We start from the raw sequence: 18,552 nt of genomic DNA on the forward strand, positions 1-18,552 counted from the left end.
AAAAGTTCTGGAAGGCATTTGGCTCAGAGAACCAGTTGATACAATCTATTATTTATCAGCAGTTTCTCATTCACGTATCATATAACAATGTCATTATATTAATGGAATCTAATATAATTTGCCAATTTCCTAGTTAGAGCCTCTCTTTGCACAGTTTCCCATACCTGTAACCTAGGAGATTGTCTCTCAGTGGAGAAGAAACTCTAGCTTCTGGTTTTACAGGGAGGTGGTAGGGCAGCATGGTCAAGAATCCAGCTGTCTGGGCACAAGTCCTGGCTGTACTATTTATTAGCAATTTAGACACTTTAGTCAACCTCTTTGAGCTTCACTGTTGCCACCTGAAGAACGGGACTTGAAGTAAGCATTAAACAATATAGGCTTCTGATTAGAGATGGCAGATTTCCCTCTTGAAACCACACTAAAACAATGAGGAAGAGATTTTTTTTTTAAATGAAAGACATAGTCCCACAAAGACAAAAAGAACAGAAGACAGATCAACAAAATTCTGAAAACCAGTAAAAAAACATATGGTAACAGATATGACTTGAGAAAGTTGAATCCTAAACTGGTGTTGGAGAAAACGCAAAAGCAACTAGGTTTGCACACAGAACTCCCACAAGGCTCAGGAGAGAGAGGATTCTCTGGAAATGACGGTAAAGGCTGAAGCAGTGGGATAAGAAATGGCCCACACAGTTGGAAGTGATTGACATAGGTTAACAGTGGATGTGATCTGAGGGAGATTTCCAGTGTCAGGAGTGACCTAGACAAACTTCTGAGAATTAATAAAGCCTGGGCAGCTAAGTCGAATAGGATCTTTGTAATTCATCACTGTTCTTGTCCTAACAGAGCCAGTCTCCAAAGGAGACACAGGACTGAGCTGGAATTTCTACACTTCTCCTTGCTCTTCAGAGCTTACTCCAGAAATGCAGAATGGGAGAATGGAGGCTCCCAGCTGCACCAAAGTCATCCATCAGCCAAAGAATATGGGAGCATTGTTATCATCAGGCTGCTGTCCATTCAGAATACAGGTATTTTAGCCAGCAACTGCAGAAAACCTCTGTCACACTCTCTGTATGAACTATTAGCACATGAAGTGTAATGCAAAGTATAGTGCAATTTACATGTTCCACAGGTAGTGACATGTACTGTGCCTGTAACATATTAACAGAGCACTGATATCAGAGGCAGTTCTTTGATTATGTAAAATAGGGATGATAGTATTTATTTTTAAAGGGTTAAAATTACCTTGTAATTACCTTGTAGGATTATCATGAGGATTAAATAAGAATGCACTGCAGAGTATGAGTAGAGCACCTCAGGTGTATCACAGGGGCGTAGTGAAGGTTTAGCTGAAAATTTTAAAAACCCCTCAAGCTTTCTCCCCCCAGGTCTCAGGATACTTCTGGGTTTGATGGTTACATCGACCATGATTACAGCTCTAGACTATAGAGAGGTACATTTAAAGGCAGCGGTCTTCATGAATGAATAAAACCAAACAAATGGGCACCCAAGGAGAATATGCCACTTTCTTGGATTCAAGATGAGAAAAAAGCTCCATGAAATTACTGCACACCTAACAGCTAAGAAGGCAGTTTTGAAGGCATGTGCCTGGGGGACTTCGGTTTCAGAAATCAGGTTTGCACAGGACACCACAAAGGATTTGAGAACACACTCTGGTCTTAGAACAGGAGCAATGGAAGAAAAAAAAAAAGAATACGTGATTATTATCGAGAGGGAGAGAGCCACTTCCTTGTAAGAAAGGATGAGATGTTAGCCGACAGACTGGACAGACATCAAGGGGAGATGAGACGGTGGAGTCCAGGACAGCATGATGGGTAAGGGAAAAACACGTGCCAGCTCCTAACGATGACTCTTCAACTGGGCATCACAAAAGTGGGAGGTACAGTTATTCCTAGATTTGAGGGAGTGACTGGGACCTAAGGAAATCTAACTGAGGAAGAGAGGCAAAACCACAGAGAACAGAATGCAGCGACACCCCCCCCCCACCATGGGGATCCCAGGACCGGAAAACAATAAGAGATGTGATTTATAAAGTGCAGATGCAGGGCCTGAGCAAGAGGCTTTGGAACAGCTATACCAACAGGACTCAGGAAGTCTGGAGTCTGGACACATTCAAGGGTGAGGGGTGAGGAAGATCAGGGAGAGTGAACAAATTCCTGGGTAAATTTTAAAGGGCAAAAGATTTTTGTTGTTGTTGTTTGCCCCAGCAAGAGTGGCCTGGGAGATAAATGAAATTAGGACTATATGAAAGCAAACAGACATCCCAGAGGGGAGCCGGGCCGGACGGTAATAAGCCAGAACTTGACGCTGTTCTGGTGGGAGGACATTTCCTGGGTGGAATTAGCCAGCTCTGAGGTGGTGGCGGTCAAGGTGCAGCAGAACAATAGCGGCATTAGTAAACAGAGGCCTCTCGGATTCCAGCTCTTTCACAGTGATGGGCCCCACATGACAGAATCTAGAATTGTACTTTAGGAAAAAAAAAAAAAAAACCAAAAAACAAACCCTGAGTCAGAGAACAAAGGAACAGGAGAAGAGTAAAAAAAAAAAAAAAAAAAAGGCACACAGATTTAGCAAGCCAGGCCATGAAAAAAGAAAGCAGTCTTTCACTGAAAGAAGAAAAGTTAAAGAGAAACTTCAGTGAGTCCAAAAGAAGACAGATATGAAGCACTGGAGGCATAGCCAATTACTGCCTCCTCCAAAAGATCAACAATAAACGTAGCCGAAGGCAGTGCTACTCCTGGAATATTCAAAACTCAGGGAAAGACAAATCTCGAGAAGCAGGTGGCAGAGGCATTAGCCCTTACCAGCTCATTACGGACATAAGCTTCAGAATCGCCAACAGCCGGTCTGGTTCATGAATCTGCAGAGGGTGTTTTTCCAACTGAATACATGCGGGAGGAGAGATGCAGCTTCCTCCAGGCTAAGCACGTCTATGCCAAGAGGCATGGAGATGGAAGAGGTGGCCCACGACTGAAAATGCCTGCTCCTGGGAACTGGAAGCCCCGTCAGAGGCACAGTCCACACCCAGCGCAGTCCATCAAGGAGGAGGAGGCTTTCAACTCAAAGTGCAAATGCAAATCAAGAAGCTTCTGAATATAAATGAAAAGCACTTTAAGTAGGACCAGGTTGATTTCCCACACCCAGACTGGGAGCTAGGTTGCTGCCAGTGGGTTTAAGTTCCTGTTCATAGACTCCAAACAATGGCCATTGACTGATGGACATCCTCAGCTCTCCTTTACTAACTGTTACTAAGTCTCTGCTATAGCTTTGGGAGGCCGTTCTCCTTGAGGCTCTCCCATTTCTGTGTAGCTTGTGGACAGAGGCATAAGCTGTTTTTACTCTGGATTATCTTTCTTTTCAAGGATGTTTGTTGGGTGAATAGCCTTGAAAGTTTAGAGATAATGGTCTCAGAAGGAAGGGGCTGGTTTGTTTACTGCCCAGTTTACTAAAGAAAATGTCTCTTTCTGGAGAAAAGGGCAGTCAGGTTTGCTTCCATCCCATCACAAAAGGTTCAGGTTGCCTACACTCAGGGCTCCTGTTTGCCATGACGCAAATCCACTGTGTGTGCACCCACCTGAGCCTTCTGCATCACTCTCATGGGACTTGGCAGGGGGGACTGGAAATTATGCAAACATGAACCTCTAGACTGAGAGTGAATCCTCAGCTGGGATTAGAGAATGCCACAGGCTATGTGCTGTGCTATGAGTAATAAAGTCATTTGTCGCTGACCCAGGAATCTCATGTCTTCTACCAGCATCCATGAAACTGTAGTATAAAATCTCAGACTTTTTTTTTTTTTTAAAGTTCTTGATGTGGTCTTTGGCAACACTGAAAAAGGTCCTGGAAACAAAATTTTCCCTGGTCCAGGTGCTAGGGATTGGCTCATTTTTCAAAATGCCAAGGATGTGGGGCCAAAGACTTGAGACCACTGTGGGTCCATTTACTCTGTCTATTAGCATTTCATTAAAAAAAAAAAAGTAAAGCACACAGAGACATGTTGTTGAACAAATTCAACTTTCTTGGAGCAAAAAGATCCATATTTGTCCCAGTAGAAAACACCCTAGTCTGCAGACGCTGAATACACCCATCTCTCCCCAGCACCCAGCATCAAGAATCTCCTTTGCTAAGACGGAACAAAGTAAGAAATTGGAGAGATCAAAGGAGGCCACTAAGTACTTTGGTTTTTAACTCAAAGGGCCGAGGAAATTTAAGTTTGGATGTTAATGATTTTAGATGTTAACATCTTTGGATTATGACTTGCAAGGGGATTTCAATTTGCTGGCATTTTAATTATCTGAATATCATTATTACGCTGGCATTTTATCTCACGGCAGAACCTCTGAAAAACTGCACTGGACAATGTGGCTAGAAATAATTTTGGATGAGAAACAGCATAGGGATTGAGTTTTAGCTTCTGGCAAATTTTAGTCTTCTGGAGGTGGGGAACAAACCATCATTACCCATGAGACAGGCCCCTTGGGTCCAAATGAAAAGCCTGGTACTTGGAAATGTCCTATAAATGCTGTCCAAAGCATTTAGGAGACCTCCTTGAACACACTGTGACTAATACAATGTTTAACTCCGGGGCATCATCTGTCCTTCTCAGCTAACTCCTGAAGCCTTACAAACAAACCATGCAAAGCATGGCTTTTATCTCCAACTATTTCCATTGAGCAAGCATATTTGATCCCAAGGAAAACTGCAGGAGGACTGGTTACAGCCAGTTCATGCCATGCTTTTACGGTTCCCAACACTTAAAAAAAAAATAATCTGCAGATGTGACAGAAGACAACCAAGCTCCAAATCCCCAGGAAGCTGTGTCTGTTCATCCCCCTGGTCAGTATTTAAGGACAGGGGAGCGTGGTGATTTCTCTTTCATGCTTCAGTCACACTGAGATTATTTTTAGGCTGCCAGAGGAAGTTCATTTTCCAGCTCTCTGGGGCAGATGTTTGAGTGACCAAAGGAGAACCAGATGGCCATCAGAGAGGCCAGCGCTGGGAATGAAATAACCATTCAGAAAAAGGGAATTGGAACAACAATAAATCAGCCTAAAGGCGCAGGAAGCCTGTGAGTTGACTGCAGAAATTAAAACACAGACCTACTGCTACACTAGACTCATTGCTTTCCAACACAGAGGCTAACTCAGGACTGAAGAGGAGAACAGTGAAACTGGAAAGTCAAATTCGCCAACCCCCAGCAGGCTCTGGTGCGCGCGGAGCGGCCATGCAGCTGGGAGAAAAGCAGCAGCTGATGTCAACCGAGGCTCGCAGGCTGTGGCTTCGCAGACGACATAATATTGTCCTTGTTCTCTCTGAGCCCATTTCCGGTTTCCTCCCATTTATCATCCTCAGACAATGTGAATGGGCTTAACGCACTCCGTTGGCGATTATTTGGACGATTTTTATGCATACAGATTAAAGAAATCTCTTGGTCCCTTAGAAAGATGAGGCAAAGGAGTCACCTCTGAGGGCACAGAAATGTAATCAGTTATTGGCCCACGTGTTCCCCTCCTGTGGTGGGTTTGTATGTGTCCTCAAGGGATCAAGGGATTCTCAGTTCTTCCAAGGGGGAAAAAAAAAAAGAAAAAACCAAGAGATGTGGATGGCAAGAAGGAGAAGCTGCACACGTCCCTCCTGGTACTGATTTCAAATGGAGGCAAGGTGAGTACAGACACTCTTTCCAAAGCAGGAAGCTTTCACTCGTGCCATGTTCCCACGACCTAGTGAGAAGACTGTGAGGTCTGGAGCTCTGCTTTGGGCTTGGGGGCTAGCTACAGAAGGCAGACCTTTGGGTCATTTTGCAGCAGGAGCTGGCTGGCTGCTCACCTCGGACATATCTCTTGGAGCAGCAAGGACTACGATAATGCTTTATCCTAAATTCCAGAATGATAAACTCGAGGTGGTTGTGTATGTCTGTAGGAAAATCTCAAGCCATACAAAATGTAGACGTGAGAGAGCTATCAACCAAGAAAGGCATGCAAAATGACCTAAGATGTAAACAGGAAGGCTGGCAAGAAAGAAAATAAGGGATAAACTATCTGAGCCACTGAGTCAAATCCAATTCAGCGATTATGTAAACGGGCCAGATTCTTCCAGTGCCTTTTTTCTAGGAAAACATTTTAGAGGAAGTTTTACGTGATTCTATGACTTACTTTAATAGAAAAAGGTTGTTTTAACTGGACATACCATTTAGACAGGTTTTAGATGAGTAACTAGGGGGGTGGGTAGAGCTCGGTGGTAGAGTGTATGCTTAGCATGCGTGAGGCCCAGGGTTGAATTCCTAGTACCTCCATTAAATTACAAAAATAAAAAATAAAAAGAGTAACTGGTTGTGTTGAGGACTTTGTGGTTAAGTCTTGGTTGGCTGCTAAGTCCCAGGCAGTACCCTAAGGTCTTCTGTCTTTTCCAGCTCAACGTGAGCTGTACTCTGAATTCTTGTTTTCCAGGGGTGGTGTTGAGTTCATGCTGATTCAGTGATATGTATTTCTAAGGGCATATGCTTCCTGAAGAGTTGGACCGGAAAGCGGTGCTCTGAGGAGCCCACAGGGGAAGCAGTAACAGGAGAGGCAGTCCCAGGCTCACACATGATGTCCCACAGCAGGAGTCGGGCAAACTGCTGCCTGGAGGCCAGATCTGGCCCAACACCTGTTTCTGCAAAGTGTTACTGAACACAGGCATGCCCGTTAGCTCACTTATTGCCTGTGACTGCTTCTGCACTACAAAGGCAGAGGTGAAGGGCTGCAACAGAAACTGTTCGGCCAGCAAAGCCTGAAATGTTTATGATCTGGCTTTTACAACTGCCGACCTCTCATCTATAGGAATAATTCACACCCTAGCCCCACCCATCTCCCCACCTCCAGCCCTATGCAAAGTCATTGTGGACAGACTTGAGAATTTTTTTGAGGAAACATAACTTTAAGAGTTAGAGAGAAAGTACTGACAAGCAGAGACATCTTAAGGAAGCTGCTACCGGAGGCAAGGCTCACTGGTCTACCACGGGATTTCCTCTCAAAACATCTTTGTCAGCCAGGCTTTTGTGATTTTATTTTTAAATTTTGTTTTTAAGTGATCCTGATAAGAAACTCATTTGAAATGACAAGGATTCTCTTTTTAAAATGCACATCCTTTGCTAAGTGTCATAGGGTTATTGGCTACCATTTAAACTGCTTTAATCGGATTGCTTTATTAACATTCCACTCAGAAGAAGTGGAAAGGGTTTGGTTTGTTTGTTTTTTCAGTCCTTGGTGGTGGTGGTGGGGAAGGAAGGGGAGAAAATGGCCTGCAGAAGAAGAAAGGAGAGGCTTCTTGGGGGGATGCGACCTCTTAGGGGACAGGGGAGACTGTGGGTCCCTCAGTGGGAGAGTCCAGCACAGTGTGAGGACAGTGGGCTCCAGGAAACCTGTGACAAGAGGGACCAGTAAGTGAGGAGGAGCGGATGCCAGGAGGCAGGAGGGTTCAAAGGTAAACAAAACCCCACTCAAAATGGTACCCCAAAAGGTAAAGACCCTGGTTCTTATCTTCCTGAGAGACAGGTTTACAGTCGGGAGATGGTGTGCTGTGTAGTACGAGATTTCAAGAGATTTATTTAGCAAAGGAAAAGTCCACCTCCAAGAACGGGAGGCGGGCTGATCCAAGGGAGGGAACGCTGCAGTTTCCGTCTCCCCTTTCTCTCCTACCCTCGCTTACAGGTGGTCTCCTGACTGATTGACGGCTCTTGTCCCTGGAATGCTGAGTCCTGTGTGGCCCCATGTGCATGGCCTTACCCATGGCGTCCACAGAAAAACCCATGGTGGGGCCTAAACCACAGTGCTAATTATAATACAGTGAGCATCAGGTCATGTCTGCTTAAGTCCTTTCAGGTACCGCACCGTCATGGCTGTCAGGTTCCAACTGGTTTCTTGCTGGCGCTCATTTAGAAAAAGTACAATCCCTTTATGCTGGAGGCGGGCATAACACCATCTTCCAGACCATCCTCCCTCTCCTCCACCTGGCTGCCGGGTGCCCCCACTTAGCTAACTATCTAAGAAAAATACCACTTAGGATCAGCCTTGCCTTTAGGGAAAAAGCCGAAGAAACTTGGCTCTTCTCTACCGCCAAGGAGCCCTGCTGCAGACCCGGCGCTCCCGTCGGCAGGCTGGCCCCGCTCTCTCCCTCCACTGGCCAGTCTGCTGCTCCTGCCTTTCCATCCTCCCGGCCACCTCTCCTTCCATCCAGGCTCTGGTTACTTCTCAGCGGGGCTACAGCAAAGACCTCCACTTCCATCCCTCCCCCTCCGCCTTTCTTCAGTCCAGCTCTCCCTCTACCTCACTGCTTGAGGAATCTTCAAACAAAAACTCTGACCCTGTCACTCAACTTTAAAACCATCATTGGTATATACTTGTAAAATAAATCAGAATTCCTTCATGTGGAACTAAAAGCACAGGCTGAACATTTGCACTTAATGGACTATTTGTTGATCCTTGAACAAGCCTTAAAAATTCCTCTTTGTGGACCACGTACATGCTATTTTTCCACTCCTGTGGGTGTTCCTGTGGAAATCCTATGGAATAGTCAAATGTCACCCCACCCACTAAGCGCTCCCTGGTCCCCGGAAGGAATGAGACATCCCTCCTCTAGGTCAATATAGCATATGGCTCCTAAGGGTTTATCATACAGAAGAGGGGAACATGAAAAGCACAGCAATAACAATCATTCCTTAGGGAATATAATAAATACTGTAAGAGAGGGAGACTGTCTGTATCCCCCAAAGCACCCAGCACGCCCCGCCCTCAGCGTGGAGATGGCGAGGACACGCTGCTGCAGTCCAGTGTCGGCTGGTACCACGACCTGGTTGTGGACGCTACACAGCCACGGTACCAACTTCTGAGGCTGGGTCTGGCGTCAGTGGGGAAAGTGTCATCCAGGAACAGAGCTGTCCGCTCTGGGAGCTGAAGAGTGGGGTGTGGTACCGCCCAGACTATCTGCTTGCCTCCGTTAGCTTAAAAGAGAATTCCACAAATATTTATTCAGTAAACATGCTTGTTTCTAGGGGAAATAAATTTGAATATCAGCTTTACCAACAAATTTCTGAAAACATCTACCCCTTTATCAATCAGGAGGTGAACTTTCTGATTTTTTCAGTGCCAAAATGTGAGAAGCAGACACATGGAATTGGCAACCAGAGAAAGCAGACGTGACAGAAGGCTGCGGGAACTGGAAAAGTCTCTGAGGGATGAGGGGCTTCAGCATCTCGACAGTTGGGCGTAGAGGGAAGGATATCTCGGGTGAAGGAGGAAGAGCAAGAACCGGAAGGGAGAGGCACGGTTTTCTCTTTTCTGCGAATGTCATTCACTGAGCTCCATCGAAAGAGCTAAGCAAGCAAAAGCAAGCAAACAAACAGCAAACCAAAAGCTGGGCAAGCAAACACAGTAACAACAGAGGGCAGGTGGGGAGAATTCTTTTCATTTTAAATAGCTCCATTTCTTTGAGAAATCTCTGCCCCAGATTCCACAGGGGAACTTCTGATCTCTCATATTTCACTTTGCTTTTATTTCCAGGCTCTCTATCACCATGTTACACACGATGAGGTGAAGAAGAAAACAAAAAAAACCCAAAAAAACCCCCTAAACTCCAACTCTTCCACCGCTCATGAAGTCTTTAAAGTGAGGTGTGTGTTTTTTCTAGCATACATTGCCTATTTGTCTAATTCATCTTTGCACTGTCAAAGTGATTTTCCTAAAAAAAAAAACAAAACCCCAAACCCAGCACAATAACTGGAACTGAAATGAAGTGGGGGTATCCTGTTTCTCTTAAGAGAGTAAGAATCTGACTGTATATCAGCACCCTCTCCGTGTAAGGTCTCAAGACACATACATCTCAAGGATTTCTGTTACCTGAAAGGCTTAGCGAAGCTCATGAACACATAAGATATGTTATGTACGGTGTACGTGCACAAACAAGCCACATCATCCTGCTTTTCCCTGCAAAACTGTCTGTGGCGGAAGAAATTTTCATTTGTTTTATTTCTGAACTGCCACCTTCCTTCCATCTTAACATATTCTACTTTACGTTTCAATGTGAGGACCACAGATAGAAATTCCCAGAGGACATGTGAAACTAAATTAATAGAGATGATATTTATACGAGGAAAATTCATCATAGAGGGCAGGGCTGAAAAGCATCTTGGAATACTGTAATGGAATACCCACGACCAGAACCAGCTTACTGGAAGTGACAAAGTCGCTTCTTGACCCTTATGGTGTTATTTTCATGGAAGATATTACTTTGAGAGCAAAGAAACTTTTTATTACATGTCCTAGTGGTCCATATTTTATTTTCACTGAAATTTGAAGGGATTTTTCAAATGCAAAAGATGATAATAAAGTTGACAGCATTCTAAGGGGATTTCTTTAACTGTACATCGTACTACTCCATGCTGTGATGTCAGCCTGTGTAGACTGGGCAGCCATCAGGCATTCCCAACAGAGCTTCGTAAATTATAACCCTATGCTACTGTACTAATGTAAAAATACACCATAAAATGGAAAACAATTTAAAATGAGATAAAATCTATACACGTTCTCATGCCTTCCTCCCACACTCCAAGGGACCACCTGGATCCCCCCACCGACCCCTAGTGTGCTCACCCCACTCTGGAGACCACCACGCTTTGAGCCTGTAGATTACAGTATTTGCTTTTCTATGCAAATCACTTGAGCTGTTTACTTCCTTGAGAACCACAAACCACTTGGATGAAAATGCAGCACAAAGCCAGGTAACGAGTTGGAACAGGCCCCAGAAAATGTGTCACGGGAATAAGCCTGATTCAAACTTCAGCAGTTTTCTGGGCAATGCATCCAGGCCAAATAATTATTATCTTATTTACCCATCCCCCCATCTATTTAAATAATCACTTCATCTCCTTAAGTAGGGAACCAAACCAAACAAAAACCACCCCCAAATTTAAATCTTATTTTCTTAGACTAACGGTAATTGTAGCCTTGTCTGTCTCATTTCTCTCCGGCAACACCATATACTGCAGTGAGTTTCACGCAGCCTCTTACACGTGGCCTGAGCCAGATAAAGTGTTGCTTAAGGAACATCTCAGTGCTCTGAGACCTACTTGGGGAAGTCTAGGACTCGCAGAGGAAAGAGAGGGTCGTTCACAGTTTGGGACAGTGGAGAGAAAAAGGTACAACTCAGGGGAATCGTGGATGAGTCTCAGTTCCTGCCTGCTTTGGGCTGGTGGTGGGAATAACACAGCTTCTGCATGAACCACACCAGCCTAGACACCAGGAATCAGTCATCTGTGAAGTCAACGAGAACCAAGATGTGCAAGCAAGTCTGTGTTCATGAAGGATCTGGAGCGGGCTCTGGGGGCCATACTCCCAAAGTTCCCACAAGCACCACAAACACCGAGGCTTCTCTCCCTGTGTCCCAAAGTGCAGGAAGGAGGGAGGCAGCTGGGGGCCTAAAAGCTCCTCCTATCTCAAAGCACACACAGATGGGTCCCTGGGCCTCATCCAGCCCCCAGCCAGGAGACTCTTAGGAGCTCTGTCACTTTGTGTCACGTCTCTGAAATTGCCATGTGGCCAACAAAGGCGTGTGGTCAAACCTGCTGCTTCTTAGGGCGGCTACCCTGCTTCACAGGTTTGCTTTTCAAAATCTGGCTGAGCATCAGAATGGCCTAGGTGGCTTCTAGGAATAGACTTCTGGGCCCCACCCCCTTGGATCTGCAACTGAGGCTCCCCAGTATGGAGGCTGGAGATCTGAGGGGCAGCCTGAACCTCCCCTCCCTGCGCAGTTTCACTCACGCCCCAGCGTGGAGCTGCCTGTGTACGTTTGTGCATCAGCCACACACAGCTGTTCCCCTGAGCTGCTGGTGAAGTGCCTTCACCTCTTCCTTTCAGGACTTTCTGCTTTGCCGTCGCTGCTGCCTTGAGCCATCACGTGATCTGTCCAGGGAAGAACGGTCTTCTCTCTCACAGATTTCTAGCCCACGAAACGCCAAGGTTCCTGGTAGCCCTGACTTTTATAGATCTACGTACCAGAACCTGCAGCTTCGAGACTCATGGTTCTGTGCTCTCTTCCCTGGGGCCCTTTTGACTTACTGACATTCCCACCAACTCCCTGGGGATACTCAACCCTTTGTTGTGGTTGATTTGTTAAAAATTCCCTGTTCTAAATTCTCTTTCTTTCGAAGCTTAACCAAACAAAAAATGAGAAATCTACTCATTTCTTAATGAGGTAGAACCATGAATGTCCTATTTTTAAAGAAAAGGACACTGTGTTCTCCCCATGCTCTGTGTGGAAAATGTTATCACTGGTATTTGCACCCCAGATGGAAACTCCCAGAAGAGAGTGGCAGACAGGTTTTCTAGTTTGTGGACACAAACAATAAATGCCTACTATGTACCGTGCCCATTTAGATTTCATGGTGTGCAGGGCGAGACATGGGCAAGTCAGTGGAAGATAACCAAGTCTTATGATGAGGGGTACGCAGGGGCATTAAGGAACATCCACCTGTCCAACCATTCATCCCTAATCATACAGAGAGCTGACAATGGGCGAAGCCGACATGGGCCCTGCCCCCATGGATCGACCCTCTACTCATGGGGGAGGATGACACTAAGCAAACAGGCACAGGTATAAATTGTGTCTTTACAAACCATGTTAAGGGTCATGAAGGACAATACAGTGTGTATTACCCGCTGAGGGCCCAGGCATGAAGGGTATGTGTATCTAGGAAGACTTCCTGGAGGAGATGGGCCCTGAACTTAGATAGGTAGGAAGTCGAAGCCCAAGGAGAAGGAAAGACTGTTGGGGACCCAGAAGCAGACAGAGGACGTCTCTAAGCAGAGGGACCCCAAGACTCAGCAGCAGAGCCCACCCTCCCCACATAAGCAGCCTGTCTTAATACCCCCTTCTCAAGGCTTTAGGGAAAGAACATTTGCTCCCCTTAGAAAAAGCTCAGGGAGCCGTGAGCCAGTGTCTCGGCAGGAATACTTCCACTATGTGAAGGTCTGATTTTCTGTCAGACACTAGGACCTCCCTGTTTTAATACTAATCACAAGTCTGCACTCTTGGCATTCACTGTTCCTCACATTAGTCTCTAAGTTCAAGTCACCAGGAAAATCTAGCTCAGGTCCCAAACAGGGGACAGTTTCTCACCCAGGACACAGGACACAACCAGAAACGGCCCCTTTAGATGCTTCAGTAGAAGTCCTCAGTGCCCAGACACTTCTGGGAACAGTGAAGAGCTGCTACTTTCTCAATTATTCAATCAAATAAAACGCAAGGGAGCCTCTCCTTTCTCTCCACATACAGAACAACACATACCCTCAAGGATGCTGGCTTTTCCAGAAGACTAAGTCAGGTTCTCACACCTCAGGGCCATGCCACCAACCAACCAAGAATCAAACACCAACATCAGACTTACAGAATCGTAAGATCCAGTTCATCTCATCTTTCCTTTTGAGAGATAAGGTCCTTTATTCCTTCTTGAGCCCTAATTAACCAAAAGTTCTCCAAGATTTTCCAAACTGGCAATTCCAAAAATGTTAGAACTGATTCCCTTGATGACAAAGGAAGCCGGATACAGGTCTGCTGATTGATGTGCTAAACAGACCCTCCCAGCTGACCTTTGACAAATGCGGAGTTGGCAAAGACAATCATTACTTCCATTTTTGTTTTTTTAAATTTTTGTTAAAAATATAAAAAGGGAAAGACAGCCTCCTAATCACTTAAGAAGTTATCTCACCTATTTCACACCTATTTTATATTAAAACTCTTCTTCCTCTCTTCATTTTAAAAAGAGCCACTCTCTCAGAACACCAGATAATTTTTTTTCCTTAAAAATCTCATTTTTAAAAAGAGGAACTATAATTATTTACACTTGGGAAAGGATATACACTTTCTGGAATAACTAATAATAACATGCCACTCATTTTATTGGAGAGCTCTAAAGCTCTCAAATGTTAGCCTGAGTCCAAATCACTGGGAAGGCTTATTTAAAAACATTTTTAGATAATACCCTCAGAGTTTCTGATTTAACAGGTCTGGAGTGGGACCTGAAGATTTTTATTTCAAACAGATTTCCAGGTGCTGCTGATGCTGCTGGCCTAGGGACCACAATTTGAGAACCACTGCTCTACAGACAGCTTAATGACTGAGAAATATGTACCGAGTATGTATTGAATACAAGGTACTTCACTGGATACTGGTAGCCCAAAGAGGTATATCTGACTTTAAAAGTTTACAAACTTAAGTATTTTCATTCTTCTCCTACAGAGATATGCAGCAGCAAGTAAACAGAAAACAGCAGATGCTAAACGCGGGGTGAGCAGCAATTGGCAGATTTAGGAGAGTGTCAGGAGAGCGCTACTTGTGTGCATGCACATGCGTGTCTGTGTGCACATGCGTGTTTAGGGCTGCGGGAGCATATCCAGGTGTCAGGGCATCACGGACAGGCTGGGGCTGACGGCCTTCCACGTTAAAGAGTTGTGACTTTGACTTCGGTGTGATTGAGAGCCACTGAATGACTTCAAACTAAGTGGCACGGTCAGATTCTCTTTTAAAAATGGTCACAGCAGAGCAGAAGACAAAGCGGCAAAGAACGACTTGGGAAAGAGTGGCCAATCAGGTGGATCAGGACCACAGTTGGTCTAGGGGAGGGGACCAGACTCATGTCTTTCTGAGACCAAACTGTCAGTCATTAATATTGGATGTGGTGGTGGGTGGGAGAGGGAGAGCCCTCTCTCTGCAGCCAGACCCCACTGAGATGGATGACAATTATGCAAAGGACTGTGGGATGTCACTGTCCCATTTTCTTTTTCCTGACTGTAGTCCTCACACTTGATATTCACCATACGGTTCTACTGTAAGCGTGGCTGGAGCTTTTTAAAAGGAAGATCTCATTGCTGTTTACTGTGGCCATGAAAAACAAATCACAAAGGTGCTCACGGCAGATCCTTAGCATTTGTATTACTGTTGCTCCATCTAAGTGCTCGGATCATCTGCAACTTACAGGTACAAGAAAAGTCAATGCGAGAGTGGAACTTGGCAGCAGGTTTAATCATTATCATCTGGGAAATAAAAGGCTTTATGACTTAGCTGATAAAACAGTACCAGGTTTCTTTCATTTAAGTGGTTCATTAGTGTTTAAAAAAATGATAAAACAGACTTGGATTGTAAACACAGAACCAAAAAGAAATTTTTTTTTCTCTATAGTTCAGCACCTTTTAGAAGGCCCAGTGGGGAAGACCCTGGGCAGATTATGAAGCTGGGAAAATGTCACGTGCCCATTTCCTGGCCTTGCAGGGTTCTGTCCAGGCCCAGATCTCCTGGCTTGAAACCAGAGCTCAAGAGAATGGCTGACAGATGATGGGCGTTCAGGCAAGGCTGACGCGTCTCCTCCTCCATGATGCTTTGTGAGGGGGCTGGAATGGAAGGGGGAGTGGGGCGAGGGGGTGTCCAGGGCACAGAGAAGGCAGAACTACCTGTCAAAGCACATTCAGTGCTGGTTTCTCCACCGATGATGTGCGTATGAGAGTCAGGGTGACATGATGGGGAAACCCAGAAATCCAGCACTGAAACATGTACTTGGGGGAACTACTGCTCACAGTCATTTGTTTCTCCTTAAAGGCAACTTCACGTTTCCCAAATACAGTGTGTTGACAGAGCACGTTGAAATTCCTTTGGCAAAATTGTAATGATAAGCATATACAACAATCTGTGATTAATTGGCGCACTTTTAAAAGATAATGCTCTTGTTGATAACGAGACCTGGACACTGCGCAAAGTGAAAACGAGTATAACCTCTCTGGAGAAGACCTCGAACTGAGCGATGCTCCTGCTACAGGCTGTTCAGACAAATGAGAAAATGAAAACTGTGCACCGAGCTACATGGACAAAGATGATCTATATAGAATTCTTTACAGTTTTGAAAAAAATTAAATATACTTGTGATTGATGTAAATGGAATTTATGGTAGAAAATTAGTAAAATAAATTATGGCACACCCAGGCTATGAAATATTAGCCATTATAAATCATGTTTTAGAAGACCCTTTCATGACATGGGGAAATGTTCGTGATTATATTACCGAGATCACAGCAAGTTTCAGAAGTATGTTACTATGTGGTGAATTAAAAATCCTTATGTGCTTAAGGAAAAAAATCGAGTAGAAAGGCATAACAAAATGTTAGAGACGGCTATCTCTGACTAGTAGGATTACGGGTGATTTGCATTATTTTTTTTTTTTTCAGATCAAAAACCACTTATGCAGTGGAAACATTGCTTTTATAATCAGAACAACTCATTTAACTGATAACTTAATAATAAATTTATAAAAAGCAATATGAATTTATAAAACTATAGTAAGTTTAAATTATAATTAAAAAACACATAATATATAACATATAATGGCCCATTTATCAAAGCCATATTTAGTGCAAAAAAATTCCTAGACACATAATTCCTTGGAGTTTTTGTGAGAGATTATGAATTATTAAATTAAAAAAAAATGTAAGGACCATAATCTTTCCACAGACTACTGTGCCACATAAATGGCTTTGGGCCTTTTTGTTTTTTCTTTCTTTGTTTTTGAGGGAGGAGGTAATTAGGTTTATTTATTTATTATTATTATTTTGTTTGACTGGAGGTACTGGGGATTGAATCCATGACCCCATGCATGCTAGGCACGGGCTCTACCACTGAGCTATATACCCTTCCCCCCAACTGGCTCTGGGCTTTATCAGAGGAGGTGCAGGTGGGCTGCAGCCTTCTCCTCTCTTTAAATCCCGAGCTTCCTGAGCTCTGCATTGAGTCTGGCTGAGTCCTCCCAGGGCACAGTTGCTGAGCGGTGGGATCCTGCTCAGGCGGGGGAGCTCTCCAGACTGTGGGCACATGAGGGGAGAGCCCGTGGGCTGGCGCCGGGCTGGAGCACCGTGTCTGGTGGGAAAAGGTGGGAATATCGGAGTCAGGCTGGAGATGAGGAGTCTGCCGGCCAGACCACACAGACACCATCCCCTTCTAGGCAGAGGGTGACTGCTGTGCGTACAGAGAGCAGAGAGTACCTGGGGCTGGGGTGTCACAGGGAGGAAGAGTGGGTGGGCTTGGAGAGGCCTGGGCCTTGAAGGATGGGCAGACAACAGTGGGGGAAGAGACACAAGACGGTCAGCCTGTTCAAGGCTTATTCAGGGAGACTCTCTGTAGGTCACTCCCGTTGGGGCCGGAATGTGGATATCACCCCATCAGCCCTCGGAGGCTGCCATGATGAGTCAGCTATGGGGAGTAACCATGTTTATGGTGGATAAACCTAGTTAAATTTTGTTGTCAATTTTTTCTTTAGTTTCAGATGAATGCTTGTTCTGTTGTTTGTTTTTAAATTTATTTACTAATAACTTAACACCAGAGGGACTGGCTAAATTCTAGGGATTCACTGGGAATCCAAACCAATCATTGCATTTCCACATCCCATGGAGTTCACAGTTGGATAGGAGAAACAGATCTTAATCAAATAATCACAAATCTAAATTATGATGAGCAGGTCACAGGAAGGCCGCAGGGTCTTGGTATAAGGGCTAAGAGACAACACAGATAGGATATATTCAGGACGTTTCTCTGAGGAAGTAACATTAGGGACCCAAAACATGAATCAGAGACAGGCAAAGAGGATTCCAGAGAGACAGAATAGCATTTGCAAAGGTCCTGTGGCAGAAAAATGTGCAGTCATCATGAGGGACCGCAGGAAGGGCAGTGTGGTGGCTGCACGGTGAGCTTGGTGTGAGGTGAAGTCACAGAAGTAGGCAGGGGGTCAGCCATGGAGGCAGCAGGGGTCATGAACATTAGTATAGTCTCTATCCTTACTAAAAGTAAAATTAAGGAAAAAAGTAAAGATAAAGTGGCTATTGAATGGTGTCATAACACAAAGAGATGGGAATAATCACACAGCTGTCTTTAAATTGCTCATTTCAACTCCATCCATTCAGCTCTGGTTTACCTGCCTCACAGCTTAGTGTTCTGAGAAAGCTCTCCTTTGAGAGAAAAGCAGCTGGAACAGCATTTGAAATCAACAGTGGGGCTGTACAAGGCCTCTGGGCAAATTACAAAAAGTCACCCCTTCTTCAAGATGTTTTCCTTCTTTTACTGGAAAATTGTCCTAATGGACTGATTTTATTAGAGCCAAGCTCTTTACTGCCATCTTCCAGAAAACTGTCATCATAAATATAAAAGCCTATGATATTCATAATGTAAATGATGCTCCCATTAGGTGGGGGTACATTTGTGCAGTCCACAACCTGCACAACCATACCCAGTGGCCCTGGAACTCCAGTGACTAAAAAGAAAGGGGAAAAGTAACTTTGTCTTCCTTAAGTTAAAATAGCATATTGTATAAATGTGATAAGAGATACATTTTTTTTCCCTAAGGCCTAATTATAAGCAAGACTAATTTCCCAATGCTTACCCATGCTGCCTAGGTTCACTGCTGGTGGGAAGGAGTAAGGATTCCAAACAGCAGAAAGAAGGCACCCTCCCCAGGGCTGGTTGGAC

At 44.7% G+C, this 18,552-nt stretch overlaps 1 protein-coding gene across 5 annotated transcripts in view; it reads right to left on the reverse strand.

The window, feature by feature from the left end:
• The window catches only part of PDZD2 (PDZ domain containing 2), a 396,035-nt gene that overhangs the window by 57,035 nt on the left and 320,448 nt on the right, over positions 1–18,552 (reverse strand). The window lies entirely within an intron of this gene.

Source organism: Vicugna pacos, chromosome 3 (assembly GCF_048564905.1).
Source record: "Vicugna pacos chromosome 3, VicPac4, whole genome shotgun sequence".
Classification (NCBI taxonomy): Eukaryota; Metazoa; Chordata; class Mammalia; order Artiodactyla; family Camelidae; genus Vicugna; species Vicugna pacos.